At 47.3% G+C, this 22558-nt stretch overlaps 1 protein-coding gene and 1 long non-coding RNA gene across 7 annotated transcripts in view; one reads left to right on the top strand and one right to left on the bottom strand.

Moving 5' to 3' along the window:
* The window catches only part of CYP19A1 (cytochrome P450 family 19 subfamily A member 1), a 99829-nt gene that overhangs the window by 16851 nt on the left and 60420 nt on the right, over positions 1 to 22558 (top strand). Inside the window, exon 2 of one of the 6 annotated variants that reach the window (XM_084784316.1) lies at positions 21448 to 21585. The exons of 4 other annotated variants lie outside the window; for them this stretch is intronic. The gene's annotated coding sequence lies outside the window, so the exon portion shown is untranslated. Of the gene's footprint in view, positions 1 to 20815; positions 21586 to 22558 lie in introns of those variants that run through there. One more of the 6 variants, XM_084784315.1, reaches the window with a different exon arrangement.
* The window catches only part of LOC311598848, a 60829-nt gene that overhangs the window by 11366 nt on the left and 26905 nt on the right, over positions 1 to 22558 (bottom strand). The gene's annotated exons all lie outside the window — the stretch shown is intronic.

Raw genomic sequence — 22558 nt, 5'->3', positions numbered from 1 at the left:
TGCAGGCCTCACAGGGCATCCTCTGGGTTCTGGCCTGCGGGGGACTCAGAAATGAATCAGACATGGGTCCTGCCCTTAAGGAACTTACTTTCTAGTGGTAAAAATAGCCACCAAGTAGACAGCCTAGGCAACTGTGAGTGTCATGTGACGTCAGAAGAGAAAACCCAGATAATATATATAGGCCTTAAAGGAGGTTGCCTTTCAACTTCACCTCTGCTTCCAGGAGACTGTCTATACATGCAGATATTGGATACTGCTACTTATGAGGCCAGGCATTTGTGGTCCAAGGCTCGGGGGGTGGGTGTCTGTGTGTGTGTTAGGTCTGGGCGCTGGCTAGAAAAACGGCTGAGATTATGCACTGAAGATGGTGAGGGTGGCATGTGGCTGCCTCAACGCTTTTGACAAAAATAGGTAATTACTTACAATAACAACTACAGCTGAGACCTAGATTTGAAAATGTGCCCTTCGAAGGGCAATTAGGCCAACCACTGGCCCCTCCACTCTATGATTCTATTAATTGGAAGCTGGGGTAGTGGCCTTTAGCCTGGGCAGGGTGTCAGTTCCCTTGGGTCACTAATGCCCCTTTGCTCTATAACGGGAGGTGAGACCTGGAGAAGAGAGTATAGCAGAAATGTTCACTTGAATTTGCAGTAGTTTCATTGTTTAGCTCATGTCTGCCAGGGGAGGCAATGCGGACATTTTTGAAATGTTGTGAGGTAGTCTTGGTGATTGAGCAAGGAGGTGGCAACGAGTTCTTTAGTAAGAACTCAAAAACACAGTTCAAAGGGGGCAACTGGTAATGCAAGGGGAACCATTAAAAAAAAGTGTAGGCCATTCCTATTTTTCTTTTTGTCTTCATTTTGAAAGTGCAGCTTTACTTATTTTGTAAATACATAAAATATCTTATGAAGATTTTTCTATGGCGAGGAGACCATTACAGAAATCTTAACTGTTTAAAAAGCATGACTTGTCAGAATGTTTAATCCTTGGTGGCTTCCTACCCTCAGATTTTTTTTTTAAAGATTTATTTTTATATGTGTGTGCATGAGTCTGCATATGTATGTGTGGGTGCCCATGGAAGTCAGGGGAGTTATAGCCCGGAGCTAAAGTTATAGGCAGTTGTGAGCTGCCTGCTGTGGGTGCTAGGTACCAAACTCAAGAACAGCAAGTGTTCTTAACCTCTGAATCATCTCTCTAGGCCCTGGGCTTTTGTTTCTAAATCTGGAGATATTTTTTTTTCCTAGCCATTCCGATGAACCAAATTTAGCTAGAAGTTACTTTCGTCTCTCAAAAAGATGGAACAACCCATTGATGTGTTAAGGAAAAGAACGTGACAGATAAATTCAGGCCAGAGAGAGCGGAAGTGTGTCTTCGACAGTAAAATAAGGGCAGGATGACAGCTACGGTGAATCAGTTGGTGTAAAGTAACTCAGCACAGGGCTACAGCCCTTGATCCTGAGAACCTTTGGGAAAGAAAGGTTTATTTTTGAGTTCCCAGCTTGATAGAGTTGGCCTAGGAGGCGTGGCCCTTGCATTCGAAACGATGTCAATCAAGAGCAGAGATTGTCTTAGTTTGGCAAGGAAGCTTACCAGCTTAGTTTTATGCCAAGTGTTGGGACTTGTGGGACAAGAATGATTATAGAAAATTAAAGATAATCTCAGAATATCAGAGAGAGGAGGGGAATCATGGAGGCAAAGACACCAACCCCACTGGGAGGAAATGCCTTCAGCGGATTTCCCTGTACACCTGCCTTGCCCCCCACGTCCCAGCTTCTGTCTGACTTCAAATTGCCTCCAAAGTTCAGTTTTCTTACCCTCCTCCCAAGCTAAAGCAAAGCACCATAGTTTTAGCTCTCACTGTGGCAGGCTCCTTGGACCTGACTTCTCATGCTCCCTAGCCATTGACTGGTCCCCGGGCTCTCCTCAGAAGGTAGTTTCCTTTCTTAGTTTTCTGTTCACTTCTCTTCGCCTCTTCCTCCTCACGGGTGCTTCTTGTTACCATCCAATTCGGTCCGTGCATTGCTTATTTTCTATCTCTAAGAGGGATGCTTGTATCTTTTTTCCTTTTTAAACAACAGCAAAACAAAACAAAACAACAAACAAAACCAAACCAAAAAAAAAAAAAAAAAACAAAACCAGATATTCCCCAAGCATTGTGTAGAAAGAAATGAATAGGAAGTCCCACACGCACACTTTTGGGAAAGGGCTATCGCTCTCAGGGGACAACAGTGTGAGTGGCTTCCAACGGAGGGCTAGAAGAAACGACCGTGGTTGTTGCTTAGACTGGGCAGGCTTGGGCCCAGGAGACCCCCAGAGTTCAAAGGCAAGAAGGAAGTGAGAAGAGAGGCCCTATAGGGTTTTCCTCCTGCAGCACTCTGTCCTGTCAGACGACAGGACAGCAAGGGCTACTCGGTATCCCACGAGCAACTGAAACCTCTGTCACCACCAACTTTCAGGGAGACAATATCTTACACACACAGTTGAAAAGCATGCAAGTGTTTGGGGTTTTTTTTTGTTGTTTGTGTTGTTTTGTTTTGTTTTGTATCTTCTATGACAAGTTGATAGGCCGGGAGTAGCCTTCTCAGGAGTGTGGTCTGTGATTTAATCATGGTATACTTAGTAGATCTTGTGGGGAAAAAAAAAATGAAGACTCCAAAGATGCCTAGGGAGTGGAGGTTGTTGTGAAATTGCCTCTTTATTAGGGCTCCATAGGAGCCACTTTACCTCAAAAAGCTTTGTATGGATTTCTATGAAGAAAGTGGCACGGGTCTTCCAGGCATACTGATGAGAGCGTTTGGTGGTAACTGGCTCTGCCGGGCGGGTTATTATCCTATACCATACTATTGCCTAGATGGGTCCCACGCTCTCAACCCTCCCACAGATACAGCACCATGACCATTGTTTCCCACTTCTCCATCTTCTCTGGGCATAGTTCAAGTGTCACGGCTTCCAGAGAGTCTCTGATGGATGTCCCATGAGAGGCCAGTGTCCCCACCCCTCAGCCCAATAGCCATTGGTTGAGTGCTTCCCTAAAGCATGGGCGGTGGACTCTTGAGTAAATGGAGGATTGTTTGAACACCCAGGTTCTAAGTCTAAAAAAGTGGCACCTCTTCCCCTCCCCCTCCTTTTTATCAGTTTAAACTCTGGCAAAGGACTTCTCCCTGATGTTGTTCTGTATAGGAGGAAGGGATTACACAAATGGGCTACCGATGTTTGTCCTCGCACAGGCACAGGCCAGGTTGCAGCATCTGAGTGACTGTGCTCAGGCTGCCTTCCTCCAGCCAGCCCGATGAAAGGCCATGCTCAAAACAGCTCCGTCCTAAGAAAAGTCACTAGGAGCTGTGGAGGCAGGAGTAGGGGAGGAAAAGACAAATGTCAAAATTCTTGGATGTTCCTTGGTAGCAGCTGGCCAACTGGGGGCTGAGAGTGTGTGACAGAGCCTTTCACCTTTGGGGGTCAGCGCATGCCTGATGCACAGCAAGGAGGTCCGGACATCTGTCAGCTGGGCAGCAGCTCCAGTGAATGGATGGTCTTTGTCTTTTTGGAGGTGGGAACGAGTGTTTATTTGCTCTGTAGAGGGCCAAGTAAACCAGGGACCAGATGGCAGTCTGGTGGTGGCATGAAGCCCAAGTCGCCCTTCAGACAGAAGAACCATCCGCACGGTCGGAAGCAGATAGGACTTCAGAAAAAAGAGAGGGGTCCTGCCTGAAGCCAAATGCTCTTTGCCTCCTCGCTCTGAGGACCTCTGGCTTTGCTGGCTTCAGTCAACCTCTGCAGAACTGGCAGATGGGGGTCTGGCCCCAGTTCCCTCCTCCCCACAGCCACGCACGCAGCAAGCTTACACCAAACGGTTGTCAGCTCAGGCCTAGCTTTCTAACTCAAAGCAAAGCAGCCACCCCATTAACCCTGAGGGGATTCTTTGTCTGGGGCCCACTAGATGTTCCTCTCTCATTTTCCCTGGTCCCCTTTAGCTAGGGCCTCAAGCCCCCAGCTGACGTGGGACAGGACAGTGATTATTATTAGCAGCAGAGCAATTTTTGAGTCAACGTGTTACCGACACTAAGAGTTCTTGAGAGAAGGGAGTCAGTGTTTCAGACACAATGATAACAATGACAGATAGACGTGAAGGGAATGTTCTGGACCTCTGCTCAGCAAAAGAATTCTTTGAAGTTAATCCTGGAAGAGGTCTTAGAAACAGACTATCCCCCCCCCCCTCAGGCAACTTGCCTCCATTCTACGGATGAGAAAGTAAAGCAGATAGTGACTTAGGGATGGTGCATTCAGTGTTTGGAGCCAAGCCAAGTCTTCCTGACCCACACGTGAACATTCTTTCACCAAAGACAGCCACAATCTGTTATTTTTATTTTAGAAAACCCTTGATCCATAGCTTCATGATCTATGACTAAATATGCTACAGCAGCCAGAAGGGCCACAGCACTACGTTTCCAATCCTGGGGGAGGCAAACACTATATAATTCATTGAACTTGTTCATGCAACAGGTAAAACATGAATTTTACAAACATTGTGTTTTGTATTTTTCTTTCATGGAATGACCTTCACAAAACTAAATCCTTCTACAAACCAAGAAGACAACCACAGATTAACTTAAATGGACTGACATGAAATCTCAGTTCATTTAAGTGAACAGAGAACTTTATAATATCGACTTGGGGTCCATCTTGAATCTGCAAGGAGAAAACCATTAGCTTCTCCCAAGTTCCTACTACAGAGTGGCGGTGCTGCAGCTGCTCCGCCCTTCCTGCCTTGCCCCCACGGTCAATTCTGTAGCAAGGGGTGGAGAGCTGGATGTGGAAGGCCCTCTGTACCGCTAACTCATGCTTGAAGATCCAGCTCAAATGTCGTCTCTGTGACACTTTCCTGAATCTTCTCCCATTCTTTACTGTGACCCAAATCTTCCCCCTTTGTGTAACTCCATCATGGCACCCCACTGGCCCAGCATGTTCCATGACACTGTAAGGTGGTGATGTCAGGCTCCGTAGGTATAATTGTAACTCCTGATCTTTCAGTCTCAATGACTACAAAGAGAACTTGAGTGTCAGCATTGGAAAAATCGGGGCGCACACCAGGTAGAGTTGACCAGTGACAAGGTGCCACTACTGGGGGAGGGGAGCATGTCAAGCAGGAAGGGGGAGGTGCAATGCAAGGTCAGAGGGACAGAGTCCATGTGTATGGGTTCATCACAGGAAAGCCTTGTTGAAACAGTGAAGGAGGTAGAGCCTGGGCCTTGGAACTGATCCCCCAAGCCCTTAGGAGGAAGCCACTCTCGGGCAGGGCTGTGAGGCGGCGGCGGCGGCGGCGGCGGCAGCGGCAGCAGTGGCAGCAGCAGCAGCAGCAGCAGCAGCAGCTTTTAGAGCATATACAGTCAGAAGGCCATTGGATGGCTGAGACGAAGAGAGTAGAAAATGCACTCTACCTACCCCCAGGGGGAATCTCTAAGCCTTCCCAAGTCCTGGGTGAAGGCCACCAATTTGTCTGTTTTGGAAGAAGCTGACCTGGGTGTGGGGCTGGGGGAGGGGCATGGAGAAAGAGTGTCGGAATCCTGGCTTCTTGCTCTCAGGCCTGCTGTCGGCTGGTTGTGAAGGTGCGCGCTGAAAAGGCTTGAGATCTCGAGGATAAGACAAATGCTAATGGCTATTTCTGGCATCGCAGGCTGGATGAGCCCCAGTCCCCGCGGGTCTGTTCACCCTGCGTCTTCTCCAGAATGTCTTCTATTTGGTCCTTTTTGATCCTCTTTGAATTCTGTCTCCTAGAACACGGGTCACGACCCAACTGATACACTGGGGCGAAGCTGTAAATTCTACACGGGGCCGCTTAACCGGAAATGTTTCTTCTTTGTACGTTCAAAAATAACACGGTTTAAAGAAAAAAACGTTTCAAAAATGTGTATTTTGGAAATGATTTAAACACTAGCTTCTTAATTATGGCTCTCAATTTTAAAAGCAGGCATATAAAAATAAACGGTGGTGGTGGAGGGGAGGCTCCGGGGAAGACTACAATTTTTTTTTCAACTCTTTTAGACAAAGATAAGAGGAAAACTGAACTCCAGTCTGTGTATCATGATCGTCTCATGGTTAGCAAAGCACATTTCAAATACATAAGAGGAAAAAAAGAAAGAAAGAAAAGAAAGGTGCACTCTTCACTCAAAAGATGGTCTTTGCACTTACTTTAATCCTATGAGAAACCCCTTCCAGGCCAGCGCCGAGTTTATTGTGCGCTGACACCAAGGCCTGGGCTGACCCTGGGGTGAGGGCGAGGCCGGAGTCACTTTGGAACCAGTGCTGCCACTGCTGTTTGTTCTTTTGAGAAACTTGCGCTCCCTGCGCTCCTTGTGGGGAAGTAGACAAACGCTTCACTTGGGCTCTCCTTTCCTCAACACATACCCTGTGTGATGACTCGGGGTGGCGCAGTCACAGGAGCCCAGGAGGAAGAGGAGGCTGGTGTGTGTGTGTGATCCCAGTCTTGGAAGAATGTCCTTTCCCCACGCTTCTCAAATTCTTTCCACCGAGGCTTCTACTATAACACCAGCCCAGGAGAGGGCTTTGTTTATTTACTTATTTATTTATTTATTTATTTTTTAAAGATTTGACGGGGAACCCGTGTATTCTGGCTCAGATCCGGTCTGACCTAGAGACCTTTACCCGCCATCTCTTTACACTCCTCTGTGGGCAGCCTTGAAACTGGGTGGCTTTAGTCCAAGCCCTCAGCCATTGCCTCCCTGTCTCACCCCACCAGAGGCAATGAAAGCTCAGCTTCTCGAAGCTCGGAAGCCTGCTCTCCTCTGCGGTCGTCCTCTTACCTGCCTTTCTGGTTTGGACCACATCTTACAGCCTTCCCGTGTCTCCTCTCCTCATTCTTATCTCCACTCCCCAAATACCTTGGCTATCAAAGTGTGGTACTGAGAGTCAGCCAGTCCTCCCAACCCAGCTAAGCAGAGAGGAGAAGGGCTCTCTCCTGGCTTGCATGTCATCCTGGCACAAGAGACTGGTGGGCCCACGCTTTAGTCATGTCTGGATGGATAGAGGAAGTCTTCGTCTTCTTGAGTTGGGACTTTGTTTTCCCATTCTGTTTTTTGTTTGTTTGTTTGCTGGTGTGTGTGTTTGAGGCAGGGTTTCTCTGTGTAGCCTTGGCTGTCCTGGACTCACTTGGTAGACCAGGCTGGCCTCGAACTCACAGCGATCTGGCCGCCTCTGCCTCCTGAGTGCTTGGATTAAAGATGTGCGCCACCACCGCTCGGCCCATTTTGTTTTTTATTCCAGTCTCCGCCTCCCACAATAATCTTTTGAGAACCCCTAGGCTCCCGGTCCTGACTATTGCATGGTTGGAGGACCTAGCGCAGCCCTTCTCCCCGCTCCCGTATTTACTGGGCTCACAAGCTCATGAACACAGAGGTGTTCTGCTCCATGGCAAGGCGAGGCAGTTTGGCAGGAAACCCACAGGGTAGTTAGCAAAGGCTTTTGGTAGAGGCAGAGATCCAAGGAGAGCTAAGGTGCGTGGCTGGGGTGTGGTGAGTTTACACTTTTATGGGGGACTTGCGGCTAACTTTTTATTTGTCTTTCTGAATTGTCCTGGCAGTGTCAACAAAGAATAACACAGTGTTTCTTGAAGGAAAAAGCATCCAGCATAGCTTCACAAAATCCTATTGTAAAATTTGTGTCCTACCTCAAAAGTATTACTTTTTAAAAGAGCCTTGTTAATTCACCCCAAACCCACTCAGCTGCTGAAGAATTCAGAGTATTCAGCTAGAGGTCTTTGTAATGAACAAATAACTCAATTATTCCAGTTGCATTATACAACGTCTCAGGCATTCTCTGGCATCAAGGGATTAAAGCAAAAAAAGAAAAAAAAAAGTTCCCCCCTCCCTGGCAAACGGCAACACTGTTTGAGACATATCCTACACAAGTGGTTCTTAACTGAATGTAGTTCCATTTAAAAAACAAAGAGTTTTCACATGACTTAACCTCTTGTAGCCTGGCTCATTCAAGTAGGGTGTTTAGCTCAGCCGAACATAGCTTGTAAAATCATTTGTGTGGACTTTGTGCAAATAGTGATGTTTTGTGCTGGGGATAGTGTTGCCTCGACTCATCAACTTGCCTCAGCCCCTTCCCATGTCTTAGCCAGTGTTTCCGTCCGTGGCTGACCTTTCCTACCCCTGACCACTACTACCTCACTGCCCATAGAGGACTCAGTCTGAGCTCTCCTGGTTGCAATCCTCCAGTCAGGGCCGAAAAGCACAGTAGCTAGGGTTTTGGGGATCAGGCCTCAGTGAGAGAAAGTGGTGTCTCTTGGGGAGAGAAAGAGCTGCTTTCAAACCATGTAGAAGGACACTGACTTTGTCTTTCCTTCCAACAGAAATGTATAGGTGGGGCACCCCCTAGCCAATGCTCCTCTATGCAATTAGAAGGACAAAAAAAAAAAAAAAAAGATGTCCTATAGATGTCCTATCTGAAGAGATGGAGAACTGGGCCAAGAGTGCAGAGGCAGGGCTTCTCATGAGTGGTGACCTGAGTGACCCTGGCACTCTTGGGTTTAATGCCTTTATTCCCAGGCAACACACATGCTAGAAATGGGCTTGAGGCTGGCCTGAGTTCATGAAAGGAAGATGCAGCTTTCCTACTGCTGAAACCAATGAGAGCTGTCTATGGGCTTTTGTCTCCACGAGGCTCCTGCCGCCGCAATGGCTTCCATGGCTGGCTGGACACGACGGTCTTTCGGATTCTAGGGTCACACTGGAGATAAGTTGTAGGCTGGTGATGTTTGCAAAATCACGGTCAGCAAGGAGTTGCGGTTAGACCCCAAAGTGTGACCTGTCCAGGGCCAGTAAAGCCACATGGATGGAGATGAGATTTGTCTTAAACATTCATTCATTCAAGGGGATAAAAGTTGCGCGGTTGGTTTTTATAGACTGGCTCAGCGCTGGTTCCTTCCTCTGCCTTCCTCCTCTCTCATTCTCTGCCAAATTTTCTCAGAGAAGAACCTGTGCTTGCTGTTTCAGTGGCTTCTCTTCTCCTTGTCCAGGTGAATCAGACTTAATGAGAAAGCAGAGTGTTTCTGGTTGCTACTGCTGGCCTTGTTCTCCGCCCCCCCCCCCCCAAGAACATCAGTGTAAGGAGATCTGAGCCGATGGTGTCTTTGCTTTGCCTCTTTTTTTTTTTTTCCTCCACACTGCCTCCCTTGGATTCCTGTTAAATGACCACTTCTGGATTTTTCTGTGCTCTTGTGGCTTCCTTTTTGCTTCATTATGGGGTCTTAAACTGAGGCTATCCCTCCTGGCTCCAATCAGAGACTGGGTTGTGTTGGGTATTTGACTAATATGAGCCTGGAGGTTCCAGTCTGGTGGCTTTGTAGTGGCCTCCCATATTTGTATCTTCTGTTCCTGTGCCCTGTCCATGCATCTAAAGGTTACCTGTAGTCCCACTGTGTGCAGAGCTATCATCTTCCCCAACAGTTTGCTTCTTCTTTTGGCCTCTCTAGAGACACATGAAGGACCTTGAGGGGGTGGTGGGGGTGGGGGGATTGCCGGGGAGCGGGACGTAACACACCTAGGCAGGAATCCTGGTTCTGTAGTCTTTGGAAACTGAGTCCGGTTTTCTCCTGCTCCACAAATGCTGCCGTGCACGTGACCGTGTGGAAAGCACAGGCTACATGATAACGTGATGTCCAGTTGCCGTTAGTGTGAAGATTTCGCCTCTGAAGTAGGCATTGGAACAACCCGGTTTAACAGCACATTTTCCTTTCCCTTATACTTCCTCAAGTCCTTGTACGTTCTTTAGAATCATCTCTCACCCAAGTCTCCTCCTGCTCTTGAAGGGAGGCTCTTCAGGCCTATGGAGCCTATTCCCAACCTCGGGCTCTGTGTGCCGGTCTAGGCTCTTTGCTCACTAATGCTCAAGCATGGTTCCGCAGAGAGACACTCCCTGCTCAAAAAACCCCCAGCACTTCCACTCTTGATTCCGTAGTTTTCTAGGGTTACTTATTGATTTATTTTGGAGTGTGTGTGTGTGTGTGTGTGTGTGTGTGTGTGCGTGTGCGTGTGTGTGTGTGTGTGTGTGTGTTTCATCTGCCTCAAATTTTTGTGTGTGTGTGGGGGCAAATTTAGGCTGGCTCAGTCAGTCAAGTGTGCTGGGACCTTGGGGGACTGGAAGAGGCAGAGTCCTCTGCAAGGGTGACCACTCTGGAGGTTAGGGGGAGTCCTTTTGAGTCCCCAAATGAATCTTCCTATGCACATAGATGCTAGGTCCCTGTTCTCAGGGGACAGGAGGCCTGGGCAATCCTAGGCAGAGGAGATCAAAGTTGGTGACCTCACCAGGCAGCTTAGCTAGTGGCAAGACAGTCCAAGGAACCTTAGAAAATAGATGATCCCAACCTTCCTTAGGTCAATAAACATGGTAGGTGTGGGAGAGAAAAGGACTTAAGCCAACCTTTCTTTGGCTCACAAGAGACAAGTTCATTCTGGATACTGGGAATGCAGGAACCCTCTACTGTTTCTATTTACTGGCGCCAAGCAGTTTTTTTTTTTTTTTTTTTTTTTTTTTTTTGGATGGAGGTCACTCTATAAAGACCTCTTTCCACTGAAGACAGCAAGTTAATACAGTAACTGTTCACAATACCTGGCTAATTGGGAATTTGGTGTTCAAGACAGAAGATGGAGAAGATGGTATTTTGGTGTTTTGATGGTCGAATGAAAAAAAAAAAAAGAAATAAAAAGGAAAGGACATGACTGCCCCTAGGTGTGGTTGGGGAGAGGGCTTATTGTAGATAAAAAGGACAGCATACCAGAGACATCTGAGAGAGTCCAGAGTGAACATGACCCTGAGCTGGGCCATGTGTGGAAAGAAGGGGGTGGGAGGCAGGGTGGGAGGGGTTGCCAGACTTAAGAGGGGCGGCCTGGGACCAAGAGACTGGCATAGGCAAACTGCTGTTATAATAGACGTGAGAGCTGCTGCGGGGTTAGGGTTAGGGTTGGGGGAGCCCAGCCTAATCCCAGGTCTAGAGAGTTCAGAGCAGAGGGTGGGGTGTGCCAGCCAGGAGGGCCCCTGTCACAAAGAGTGAAGGATGCTGGAAGCAGAAGCGTCTGTTAGCATTTTGCCCTGGGTGGATTAGCCACTGTTTGATGTAGACCCTTCAGACTCTCCTGGAGATTAGAAACAGTAGGGGGCTCTAGTGCCATTTATCTTTTGACTAAAAGGCATTTTTTTTTTCCATTGTAAAGAGCTTAAACTCTAGGTCAGAAATATTAAGTGCAGGGGTCTGCTATGTGCGCTTGAGAATTCAGCACCCAGCACTGTCCAGGTCTTCTGTCTCTTCTCAGCGATGCACTGCCCATGGCTCCACACTGGACTTACCCATACTTAATAGCTAACATTTACTGAGCGCTTACTATGTGCCAGACACTTTAAAAAGAGAAATAGTACCTCCTTCCTATGGTTTCTGGGGGGGTGGGGGTGGGAAACGAACTGAGCAGGAACCTAAGGTAAATAGAAATTAAGAAATGAGGGGAGTGTGAGCTCCTGGTGTCTGGGACCCGCCCTGGTATAGCTCAGCCTCAGCTTCGTGCCTGCCCTCTACTAGGTCAGGGGTGGGGCTGCGATTCAGTGGTGGGCAGGAGTGTGGGGGAGGAGGAGGAGCAGGCTATTCAAGCTCCGTTCCTGTCAAGTCTGCTGAATTGGTTTGGTTTATGACATTGAGTTGGAAGAAGACCCCCACCCCTACCCCTGGGTCCACCTCCCAACCCTGGGTGCACCACCCGCCTGCTCTTTCAACACAATCTCCTGTCCGCCCCCCCCCCCCCCCCGCCCCATCCTCTAGAGTGAAATGTTAAATGTTTCTTTTGTAAATACTGATAGAGGATTTAACAGGGCTGTCTCCTAGTTATAAGAAGAGATTTCCTGTAAGGGAGGGAGAAGGGTGCCCAGGATGCCTGATTGATTGCAGGGCAGGGGAAAGAGGGAAACTGAGACCCCTGTGGGAAAAGCCTTCCAATGAAAGCATTGTCGAAGGCCCCCTGGACCTCCCACAGCATGGCTATTTGCACCCTTCCTTGGGAAGGAAGAAAGGATGATGACAGTGGGCCTGAGATGGTGTCCCTGTCCCTACTGAGGAAAGCGAGCAGACTCAGGGCAGCAGGCAGGTGCAGTGGCCCTGGGTAAGTTGGTTCTGTGCCTAGATTTGTCCCAGACAATGGCCACCCAGTCGGCCGGCCTCTCCTCTTGGGACTTGTCCCTAAATTTATGACTTCTTGAAAAGGCATTCTTTTAAAATGTTTTTGGGGCCTTGTGTAGTGTCTAGCAGGGTATTTGAAATGTAAATTTCCCTTATCAAAAAAGAATGAAATTCCACAGAAAGTGGGACTCATCCCAGATAACTGAGTATTTACTCACTGTCAGAAATTTGTGCCTCAGTCTTTTACAGAGACTGCAATTAACCCAAACCTCCAATTCTCTAGCAATGACTCCTTTTCAGAACAACCCCTGCCTCAGCACACACACAGAGTTTACCTTCCGCTTCTCTTGTTGGGCTTACTGCTTTACTACAGTCCCTTTGCTGTTACACTGAGAGTTGGCAAGGCAGGCTGGAAGACACTAGAAGCTCTCAGTGAAATGGACTGGATGCTAAGTGTAGGGCCAGCTGGGGGGGGGGGGCAAAGGGCACAGCAATCCCCCATCTTGATTAAACAAATTGTCATCGCTAGAAAGTTGAGAAATAGGGGTGAGAGCTGAGAGGCTGGGTCATTTCGGGAACAAAGCCGAGCCCAGCTCCAGGGCGGAGGTGGGAAGGGGACTGTTCGGATGGGGGCCAGTTGTTGGCCAGGGGTTCAGATCAAGGCTTTTCTTCTAGGAAAGAGTGGGTAGGGAGTTTGTGAGTAAAAGAGCAAAGGTTGTCAGGCAGGACAAGAAAGCATGCCTTTTGTGGACAGGGAAAGGAGAACGCCAGAACACTAACGGAGGAAGAGCCAACTTGGAATCAGGAAAGGGCTTTGATGAATCTAGGCATGAACTCTTGGGCACAAGACTCTAGGTTTCTGCAGGGGATCTTGTGTGGGACTGTGCAAAAATCTATGACTCAGGAGCATCTGTAGAACACTAGTGGTTGGCTGAAGGGATCAAGGCTTCAACTCAACACTACAGGCATGGGCAGGGAGCGAGTAAGCTGGGGGCCACACAGATAGTAGGCAGAGCGTTAGTGTTTGAATAAGAATTGCTGTTTCAGTGGTCTGGGAAAGGCAGCTCAGTCCTTAGCACGCATCTGAGGAGTGTCAGGCAAGGCAGGGCTACTGAGTGCTACCATCAGCTCTCCAGGGACAGGAAGATGAATAAGACATCGTCCTTACTCTTGAGAGGGCCATAACCTTTTTTTGAGGGAGAGGAGGGAGGTGGGGCGGGGGGGGGGGGGGGGGGGGGGAGATAGACATCAGGAACTTGGTTCAACTCATAGTTGAACATTGCCTGCTTTGGATTCCTTACCCCTTTGCCCCCTCCTGTTGTACCTACTATCTTGGTCTCCCATGAAGACGTTTTCAACCTTCCACCCCTCAAGTCAACCCACCCGGCTTTGGATGATTCCTATTGAGCTGACAATGTTGGGAAACAATCGTGTGAAAAAAAATTTTTTTGGAATGTTGTATAATATCTAACAAGGCGTTTGAGGTGTTAAAACTTCATTAAAAAAAAAGAAAAGCCACAGGAAGTAGGATAGACCCAGACAAGCCAGCATGGCTGGTCGTCATGCAACCAACCAAAACCCCAATTCTGTAACAGTAACCCAACTTCGTAACACGGTCTATAGTCAACACACACGGAAGTCACCTCGTAAGTTCCTCTTAACACTGAAGTAAGAAAGTATGTGTGGCGTTGTGCTGGGCTTCTGCAGCGCATTAGATAGTCTTAGCCTGAAGAAAACCAAGAGTCAGTCCTGTAACCGTGGACTTTTGGGTTTCATTGGCCAATGGCAGGGAAAGCGGGAAGGAAGTGGGGAGGGGCATTTGAGAGTGGGCGGAGACTGGTCAGAGTGGGCGGAGACTGGTCAGAGTGGAGCTGGGTGGAGAAGTCAGGCCCTAGAGCATGGTGCAGGGTAGGTGCCAAGAGCATACTTGGTAACAGCTGCTTTGCCCAGAGCGGTGACACCAAGATTAACTGTAATGACTTGAAGGATCCAGAGGGAGAGACTCGGAACCTTCTTAAGAGGGGCACCTGCAGAATTTCGGCTGGGTCTGGATTCAAGACACTTTGAAGTCAAGTGGGCCCAATGCCAAGCTTCTGAGTCACTTCTGAGCAGACTAACCCCAATTAGCCAGAGAATGGGCCTGGGTGTGCCTCGGGCTCCCTGGCGACGGCACTGCCTTTTGGAAATGATGGTGTTAACCTGGCGGCTATCTTCAGGCACCTTGTCTCCTAGTTAGAAGGTGATAATTTCCACTTTCTTTAAGGATGCAATCTTCGTTATTCTGGTTGGGCATTGGTCCAGGGGTCCAGGAAGGACAGGGTATTAAGGCGTAAAGTGGGAAAGGCAGATCAATTTCCCAGTTAATTTCAAAAGGATTTGGCTCTGCCTTTTGTTTTTTTTTTAATTAGCACATATTGACTCTACAGAATCGGTTTCATTATGACATTTTCATACATGTATATAATGTATTTTGATCATTTTCGTGCCAAGGGACTCCATTTAGTCTGGAGCCCCCTGCCTATGTGTCGCTGGTGTCACTGGATGTGCAATGTATGGGTACGGGCAGAACATATGGCGCACCCCTCCAGAGGTCACTGCTGTCACCCTAGGGACTACAGAGTCAGATGTGATGAATAAAAGGCTCCTTCAGCTTTGTAAGCCTGGGGCGGGAGCACATTTTGTGCTCTCCAGAGGCTGCCAAGGCGTGTGTCCGGCACCCACTGGAACGCCCATGCTTTCAGTGTCCTGGGTAAATGGTCAGTGTCTTGCCAGTAGTTAAACCATGTCTCTCCAGTGCATAGGTGCCTGCCTTTTGTTGCCTTCTGTGCGACTTTCATCAACCTTGTGCAGATGAGCCATGCCTGAGAGGGACGAATAAGTAGAGAGTAGAGGAAGACAGGAAGAGGCGGCTGCAGAGGTCAGGAAAGAAGAGAATGAAGATAGCTTTAGTTGATAAGTGGGGATATTTGCCTGCCTTAGTTGCTGTGCGTTGCTCAGACTATTTTGCCCGTTTTTGCTGTTGTGCTTTGCTAAAATACCATTTGTGGGCTTATAATGATATCGTGAATAGTAGTCTCTTCAAGGTTTTCTTCTGAGGATTACAAGACCCCAGAGTAAACTAGTTCAGGCAGAATATTTTCAGGATTGATAATGCACATATGTGTCTTCTCCGGGGATAGATCCCTCCCTAAGTTTAAGAGGACATTTGGCTTCTCTTTTCTTTCAAAGTCCCCTCACTACCAGATCACAGCCCTTCTGGAAGATTTCCCACTTCATGTTTTGTGTTTTTCCTCTAAGCAAAAGACTGGCAGATGAGTACAATTAACACCTGAGAATTGTCAGCTAGTACCTGGATGTAAGTCACCCTCTGTGAAGGGTCACCCAGAGCCAAATGATCCTGAGAAGAACACCATGGCACCTTCTCCAAGTGAAACTGGTGAAACTGAACTGTGCTGGGTGCTTATTAAACTCTGCTCTTTTGTTATATTTAATCATTACACAAATTGCAGTACAAAAGATTTCCTACCTTGAATGTCTCGTATATAACAAGAAAAAGATGGACACCGAGGATGATTCTGGAGCCCAAGGTGGTTGGTAAACTCTTTATGCAGTCTTCAACATGTCAGAGGCTTGTCTCCGGGAGCTTCCTGGCAAATGGTGCCTGCTGCTCCATCGAGTGGCAGGTCTGCTACCAGACTGTTTAGTGGGCTGAAGTTTGGGAGGTTTGATTGAAGCGGAAGACATTTTCTATGGTGGAAGTGAGGGGAGGGAGGGAGGGGGGAGGTCAGGAGATGAGGGTACTGGCTACAGGTCAACTTTCCTAAGGAGTTCATCAGGCCCAACTGTCCATGGGATGTCCCTTGAGATGGAGTCTGTACACTTGGGAAGAGTCTTGGTGGGAATAGGAGGGGCTTTGGAGCCTTAGCTGAGAAGTCTCTGGTAACCAGGGACAAAAAGAGGGTGACCTGCATGGTCTTTGACAGATGGCTGAGATCAGAGAAGGTAGCTCCAACCATGTGTCCCAAGGTCCAATACTCATGAACTCCAGGCTCTTTCTCTCAAGAGTCAGCATAGTTGAGGTTCCAGAGGGACTTTGACAAAGATGTTACAGAGCCCCAGAGGCAGTTAGTGCAGGGAGAAGCTTGCTAAGGGAACTTTGACTGCCAGGAGCTGCCAGACATTGGAAGGGCAGACCCTTGTCCCCTCCTACCCTATTCTTGGCCTAGAGTTCAAAAGGAGTCAGTTGTGTTTTGCTTCCCCACACTTCTTTAACCCTACTGTTCACTGGTCTCTTTTGGATTGAGTGGGACCAGGGAAGGTCCTCTTTCTCTTTTCTTCCCAGGTTCTTTGGCTTTATAAGAGTCTCTTGAAACACACAAGCATACGTCTGCAGGTACTCTGCCTCTACTAGGTTTTCTAGAGCCTTTAAAAGGACGCCTTACACCTTTGAAACTTACTCCATCCTTAAACAGATGGTCATTTTTTTTTTTTAATTGAAACTGTTCTGACTCTTCTGGGGCCCACTTCCTGGATAAACAGGAACAGAGTCACTACACAGGAGCCTTTCCAGGGCACAAGGGGTCCTTTTAGTTAATGAGGGGACATCTAATCCTTTCTAGAAGTGGTGTCTCTTGGGTTTCAGCCAGGGCTAAGTCTTTGGGGTTGTGGGTCGAGGCCACTGGCAACCCAGGAGTAAGTAATAGCGTCAGGGTCTTTGTGCTCAGTTGAGACTGGCAGCAGGGAACATTGGCTTCTCCAGTGCCTGGCATCTCGACAGAGGATGCCTTGGAGCTTGGTGTCACTGCACATAGATAGCATCTGTTTGACCTGGAGACGGGCACCTCATTCCTGAAACTGAGAGAAGCAGCTTTCCTGGACTGGACAGATTTCCAGCGGTGGTTGGCTTGGGATTTGGGGACCGTGTGGTCCCAGTGCCCATGGACAAGTGGCCTGCCTTATAAGAAGGGGAATGATGACGGAGCATATTTTGTCTTAGTATAAAGTTACGTGAGTAATAAAACATGTATTGCGAGGCTTCAAGTTTGGGACACTTGCCAAGCTTATTTCCTTTGGCAATCCCAAGTGCTAGCATCTGAATCCATCTTTCATTGCATCTTCCTGCTTCCACCCAGGCCGGAGAGGACCTATGCCTTGAATCAAGAAATGGTGCCTTAGTTACCTCTTGATAGGTAGGAAGTGGCCAAAGTCAGGTAAGGTGCTCTAGCGACAGGGGCTGAGATTTCTAAGCGAATGGCCACCAGAGCGAAAGACAAACCAGGGCCAAAACAGAGAAGCCAAAAATCCATGGACAAGAAGGGTGGGCACGTGCTTGGGTCCACAACACAAATGTAGAGCCTGTTTGGTGAGGGACCGACTCATATGAAGTCTAGTGCAAAAGAAGAGTTGCAACTCCTCAGGCTCTCCTCTGTCTCTTAGTTGTTTTGTACAATGATGTGTACTGGCATCCTAATGCAAAACCCTCAGCAAAGGGCTTGCAGTTGAAGAGGGAGAAGGGTGAGACGCTCTCTGCCCGCGACTGTGCCCATCAGTATATTTCTCCTTGGCTCTTCTTGATCTCTCATTTTCTTCATTTGAGACACTTTGTTTCTCTTGCCTTTCTACCACTAGTCCCTCCTATCTCCCGTCTCTGCTTCTGTGCCTCTCTAGAAGTGGCAGCCACAGAGACAAGTGTGGGGGACTAGAAAGGGGAAGCAGGCACAAGGGAGCTGTGTCTGTTTGGTTGGCACACCGAGTTCATTCTGTGCCACTTCAACGCTGTGCCCTTTGGTAGGGTACATTGGTAGAAGTCAGCATTTTCCTCGTGTAATTTTTTTTGGGGGGGGGGAGGGAGGGGAGGCTGGCTATTAGATTTGTTACATTTTTTACAGGGAGTAATTTACACAGGGATGTGGCTGTGTAAACAAATTGAAACCCATTATGTGCCTTTCGTTTACTTCATAGATTAACGGTGGGCCATCACAAGGGCTGGGGCTGAAGTATAAGCCTCGAACAGGAACTCTTCATCCTCATGTAGGCGCCCACCCCATCCCTTAGCCTCACCTCATTGTGTTTTTTGCAGTACAGGGCTGACTAGTCACTGATTAAGCTCAAGGCATGGAGGTCTCTAATGGTAAGCTCATTGGAGGCTAAGAAAGGGAGACAAAAACAGGGGGAAAAAACCCTCAAGAGCAGCTAGGTTCTTCTTTCTTTTTATCTCTTACCTCCTCCTACTTACTACTCCTTTCTTTTTTGAGACAAGGTCTCACTGTGTAGCCCTGGCTGGCATGGAACTGTTTTGTGGGCCAAGCTGGCCTTGAACTCATAGAGATCCACTTGCCTTTACCTCCCGAGTGCTGGTATTAAAGAGCCACCGTGCTCAGTTTTATCTCTTACCTTGATTTCAATTCCATGAGTTTGGTGTCTTATGTGCTCACGTTATTCTCTGCTATGATATTGGGGTGGGGGGAGGGGTGGCGTGCGCGCGCAGGGGAAGAGACTTGAAGAATGAAGGTAGAAGTGTTGCGTTGTGCGATTAAACGGTGGAGGCTTGTGATTGCCTTATTGTGCCCCGACCCTCCCTGTTCGGGAGCTTGGAGTAGTTCCATTCATTTGAATGTTAAAAAATTGAGATTTTCATTTATTAGTATTATTCCTGAGATGTAAAGTGTGTGTGTGTGTGTGTGTGTGTGTGTGTGTTATGTTTAGCTTAGAGTTGACCTGGGCAAAGTTATCTTGAAGAAACAATGACTAAGACCCCCAAAGCCAAACCTTACTAACTTGACCAATTATATTTGTGCCTGCCACGAGTTAACCTACATCTGAATAGAAGGGAGAAAACAAAAGGTAGGATTTTTTACATGCAAGTCTAGCCTTCACTCCCCCCCCCGCCCCCCCTCCCCCACCATATACATATATATATATATATATATATATATAAAACATAAAAATACCTGGCTAAAGGCTAAGATTCAACTTACATTTCCCCAAGTGTAGCATTTCTCTCTTAATTTTCTCTTGGAAGGCACTAAAGTAGTTGTCAATTTTCACATGTTCATACTCAAAACTGCACTCAAGTTTTCTCAGACAGGTGTGTGTGTGTGTGTGTGTGTGTGTGTGTGTGTGTGCGCGCGCGTGCGCGCGTGTGCAAACCTGTACGCACCCGTGCGTTTTAAACCACGCATCTAGAGAACCTGTGTAAGATCTCGCAAAGAGTGAAAGTTTTTGAGTCCTTGGATAGTGTAACCCCATCGAAAGGAGCCTGTGGCACCACTCACTGTTCACAGAGAGTACGCACAGATCTTTTCCCCTCCTCATGGTCAGTTTTTTTTTTCCTTTGTGATCAGTAATTGGCTTCTCTTGGTACGCTGAGATCTATTACAAAGCCAAACATTCAGAGGCCGAGATGAAATGACACAATTTGGTTATAATTTATGTTGGCCCCTGACATATATATTTTTTTTAATGATTTGGTCTCTAAGCAACTGATCTCTTAGCAACAAGAAGCACCTTTATAAAAGATGGCACACAAAGAGTGACTGCCAGAAAAGCTATCCGGTTTTTAAACGGCTGCGCATCATCAGCAAAACTCACCATCTTCAAGAGTCCAAAAACTAGAAGTGACCAGCAGATCCAGGTAACCATGCTATTTGCATATTTTCCTGGAAAAAAAAAACTCATGCAACTATTGAAGAGAAGAAAATTCTTTGAAATATACTCATTTTATTAGATCTTAGTTGTTGGTCTTGTCTAACTTTTGATAAGAGAATGTATTCTTTTAAATAAGTGCTTCTTGATTATTTTTTTAAAAAAGAATAAGTTAGACATGGATTTTGTTATCAGAAAACAGCTCTCTCAAAACATTTCATTGACATGAGAACAGAAGAAAGGAGCAATTTCTTTTTTGCAGATTTTCATTTGAAGGGACAAATAATCCATATTGTGGGACGATAGTGCAAAACGCCTTGCCCAAGCCATGCACGCTATGGGGAGATAAGTGTGTTTTTAGATTCTCAAGATATTTAAACAGTAGCAAAATTATTTTACTTTTAAACTTCAGCTGTACTCCAGTGTCAATTCCATTTGTTGCAGATAGACTGTTTTCTCCCCTCCCCTTCATAACGCAAAAGCATTTTTTCCATTGGTGCTTTAAAAAAAAAAAAGTGCATTCCTGAACTAAAAAAATAGTAGAAATTACAGCCGAGTCTTGCTTGCTTTTTTCAGGTACTTAAAAGTTGATGCTGGAATTCTTTCTAGAAGATTAGAGTTAGAGAAGAGATACAATTATTTCATCTGTAGCCCTTTAATTAAGATTATGTAATTATCAATTCACTTTGGGGGTACTCAGTGGGCAGGAAAGGGAGAAGTGGGTTTGGGGGAGGGTGGACGTGAAAGAATCTTCACAGAGCTCAGAAACATTTCACAGAGACACCACAGGCAGAAGACAGAATGTCACAGTTTCGGGGGAGATGAGTCCGGACAGCGATGGCAACTTTTGGTTTCTGTATGAATTGTGTGGCACCTTTTTTTCTGCAAATCAAATCATTTGCTGACAGCTTCTAGAAATAACAAAGGGGTGGGGTGGTGCAGGTAAGCGGGGTGGGGGGGGTAGGGGGTTGGGGGGGATACACAACTGAGATCAGGGCATTCCAAGTCAGAACAAAGCCTGAAGGTTTGGGACGGATGTCTGTTCCTCTAAGAAGTATCTCAACAGCACACTCTTAGAGCTTGTGTTTCCGTGTTTTGCTAGCAACTCCAGGCAGAATTCCTTCTTGTGTGGCTGTGGCTGGAAGTTAGTAATGTGTGAATTTTGAGTTGCGGAGACTTTAATAAGCAGTACACTATGAACACACAAAGGAGCACGTAGCCTTTTAGGACCAAAGAGCCTCTGAATTTCTACTTCGGTGTGGTGATCATTGTAAAAGAGTGCCCGGGGCCATTAGTGTTAAGGAGAAGAGACAAATAATTCTACTGTATAACATGCTGGCTGCAGTTTTCAGTTTTATGTGCACTTAGACTCCAAGGGGGCTTAGAAGAGAGAGAAGCAAAAGAGCATGGTAACATTTGTACTTATTGCAGGTGGCAGGGGGATTTTTGTCATGGCTCTTTTGGATTTTTCAAACGGAGCCATGGTTGTTCTCTGTGTGGGTCACATTATCTTCTAAGTTTTGCCTATGCGTAAAGTGACAAAGGGCTCAAGACAGGGCAGAGCTTGTCATTTGTCAGATTTGATGAGCTATTCACTAACTAGGATGGATGAACAATTGCAGGACTTGGGCTATACGCTTGAAATGCTTCTGAGCAAATTGGCCAGGGAGACTGAGTCACTTCTTGTTCTGCAGTCTTGAGATCAGTCATTTCAGAAGCAAGCACACACATGAACGAATGGTCTCCGTAGAAAGGAGAATGTAAGAGAGAGATGACCTAGCCACAAAAGCTTACCAGGAAAAGGGGAGCTTTCGTTTCAGCAACGACAATTTGCATCACATTCTTTCTGTCTAAAAGCCCTAGACAAACTTGGCAGTCACTTTCCTGAAAACTTCAGGCTTGAGCCAGGCATGAGGTGAGGAGCGGGAGGTGGCAGTTAGTATGTCCCCTGTCATGTTGCTGTGAGGAAGTGCCATGCGCTGTCATGAATTTACCCTCAGGGTACCTTAATGCCCAAAGGAACACAACCAGGCTCTGACTTGTCCAATTACTATTCACTCAGCCTTGGGCAGCAATGTGTCAACCACCCTAAGTGGGCCAGACTTGCAAGTGTCATAAGCAAAGCAGCGTCTTTGGATGTGGCGCCCAGTGGGGTGCAGGGCGGTTGCTGACGAGCACTTTTGTTTATTCCTCACAACAACTGTGCGGAGGTGTCGGTGTCTCCATTTTACGCACATGTTAAGTAAGCCAGGTTCAGCAGTTTGCCAAGGAGTCCCCTGAATGGCAAATGGCAATATTGGGAGTTAAACGCTGGGCAGCCTGACTCCCAAGCCTGTGAGATTTCTTTGTGTCAATAGTACAAGCCGTTTCTTAAAGCCATTGGAATAATAGTCCCTCTCAGTAAAGACAAGGCTCTCTAGCAACTGGGCAGCAGGTGGTGAGCAGAGCATCTTTACACAGAAGAAATCCCATTTGGAGAGACTCAGGCCCCCATGCTTTCAGGGGCTGCCTCAGTCTATGAACTGGAGGTGGACACTCAGTCAGGTTGCGGCATGTGGCAGCAACAGCCACAGGGCATGTTTCCCTTCCATGCCATGTTGTACATCCCAAGTAAGGTGCGATATGACTCTTTAAGTGAGGTACGCTTTCTGTGAGAGCTGCATGAGACAGGCCTCCCTGGTGGGAGCCTACCCCGTGGGCTGCCACAACAGTTGAGGGCTTCTCCTGCAGAGA

The sequence above is a fragment of the Acomys minous genome (assembly GCF_964271855.1).
Source record: "Acomys minous genome assembly, chromosome: 5".
Classification (NCBI taxonomy): Eukaryota; Metazoa; Chordata; class Mammalia; order Rodentia; family Muridae; genus Acomys; species Acomys minous.
This window is presented reverse-complemented; position numbering and strand designations above follow the sequence as displayed.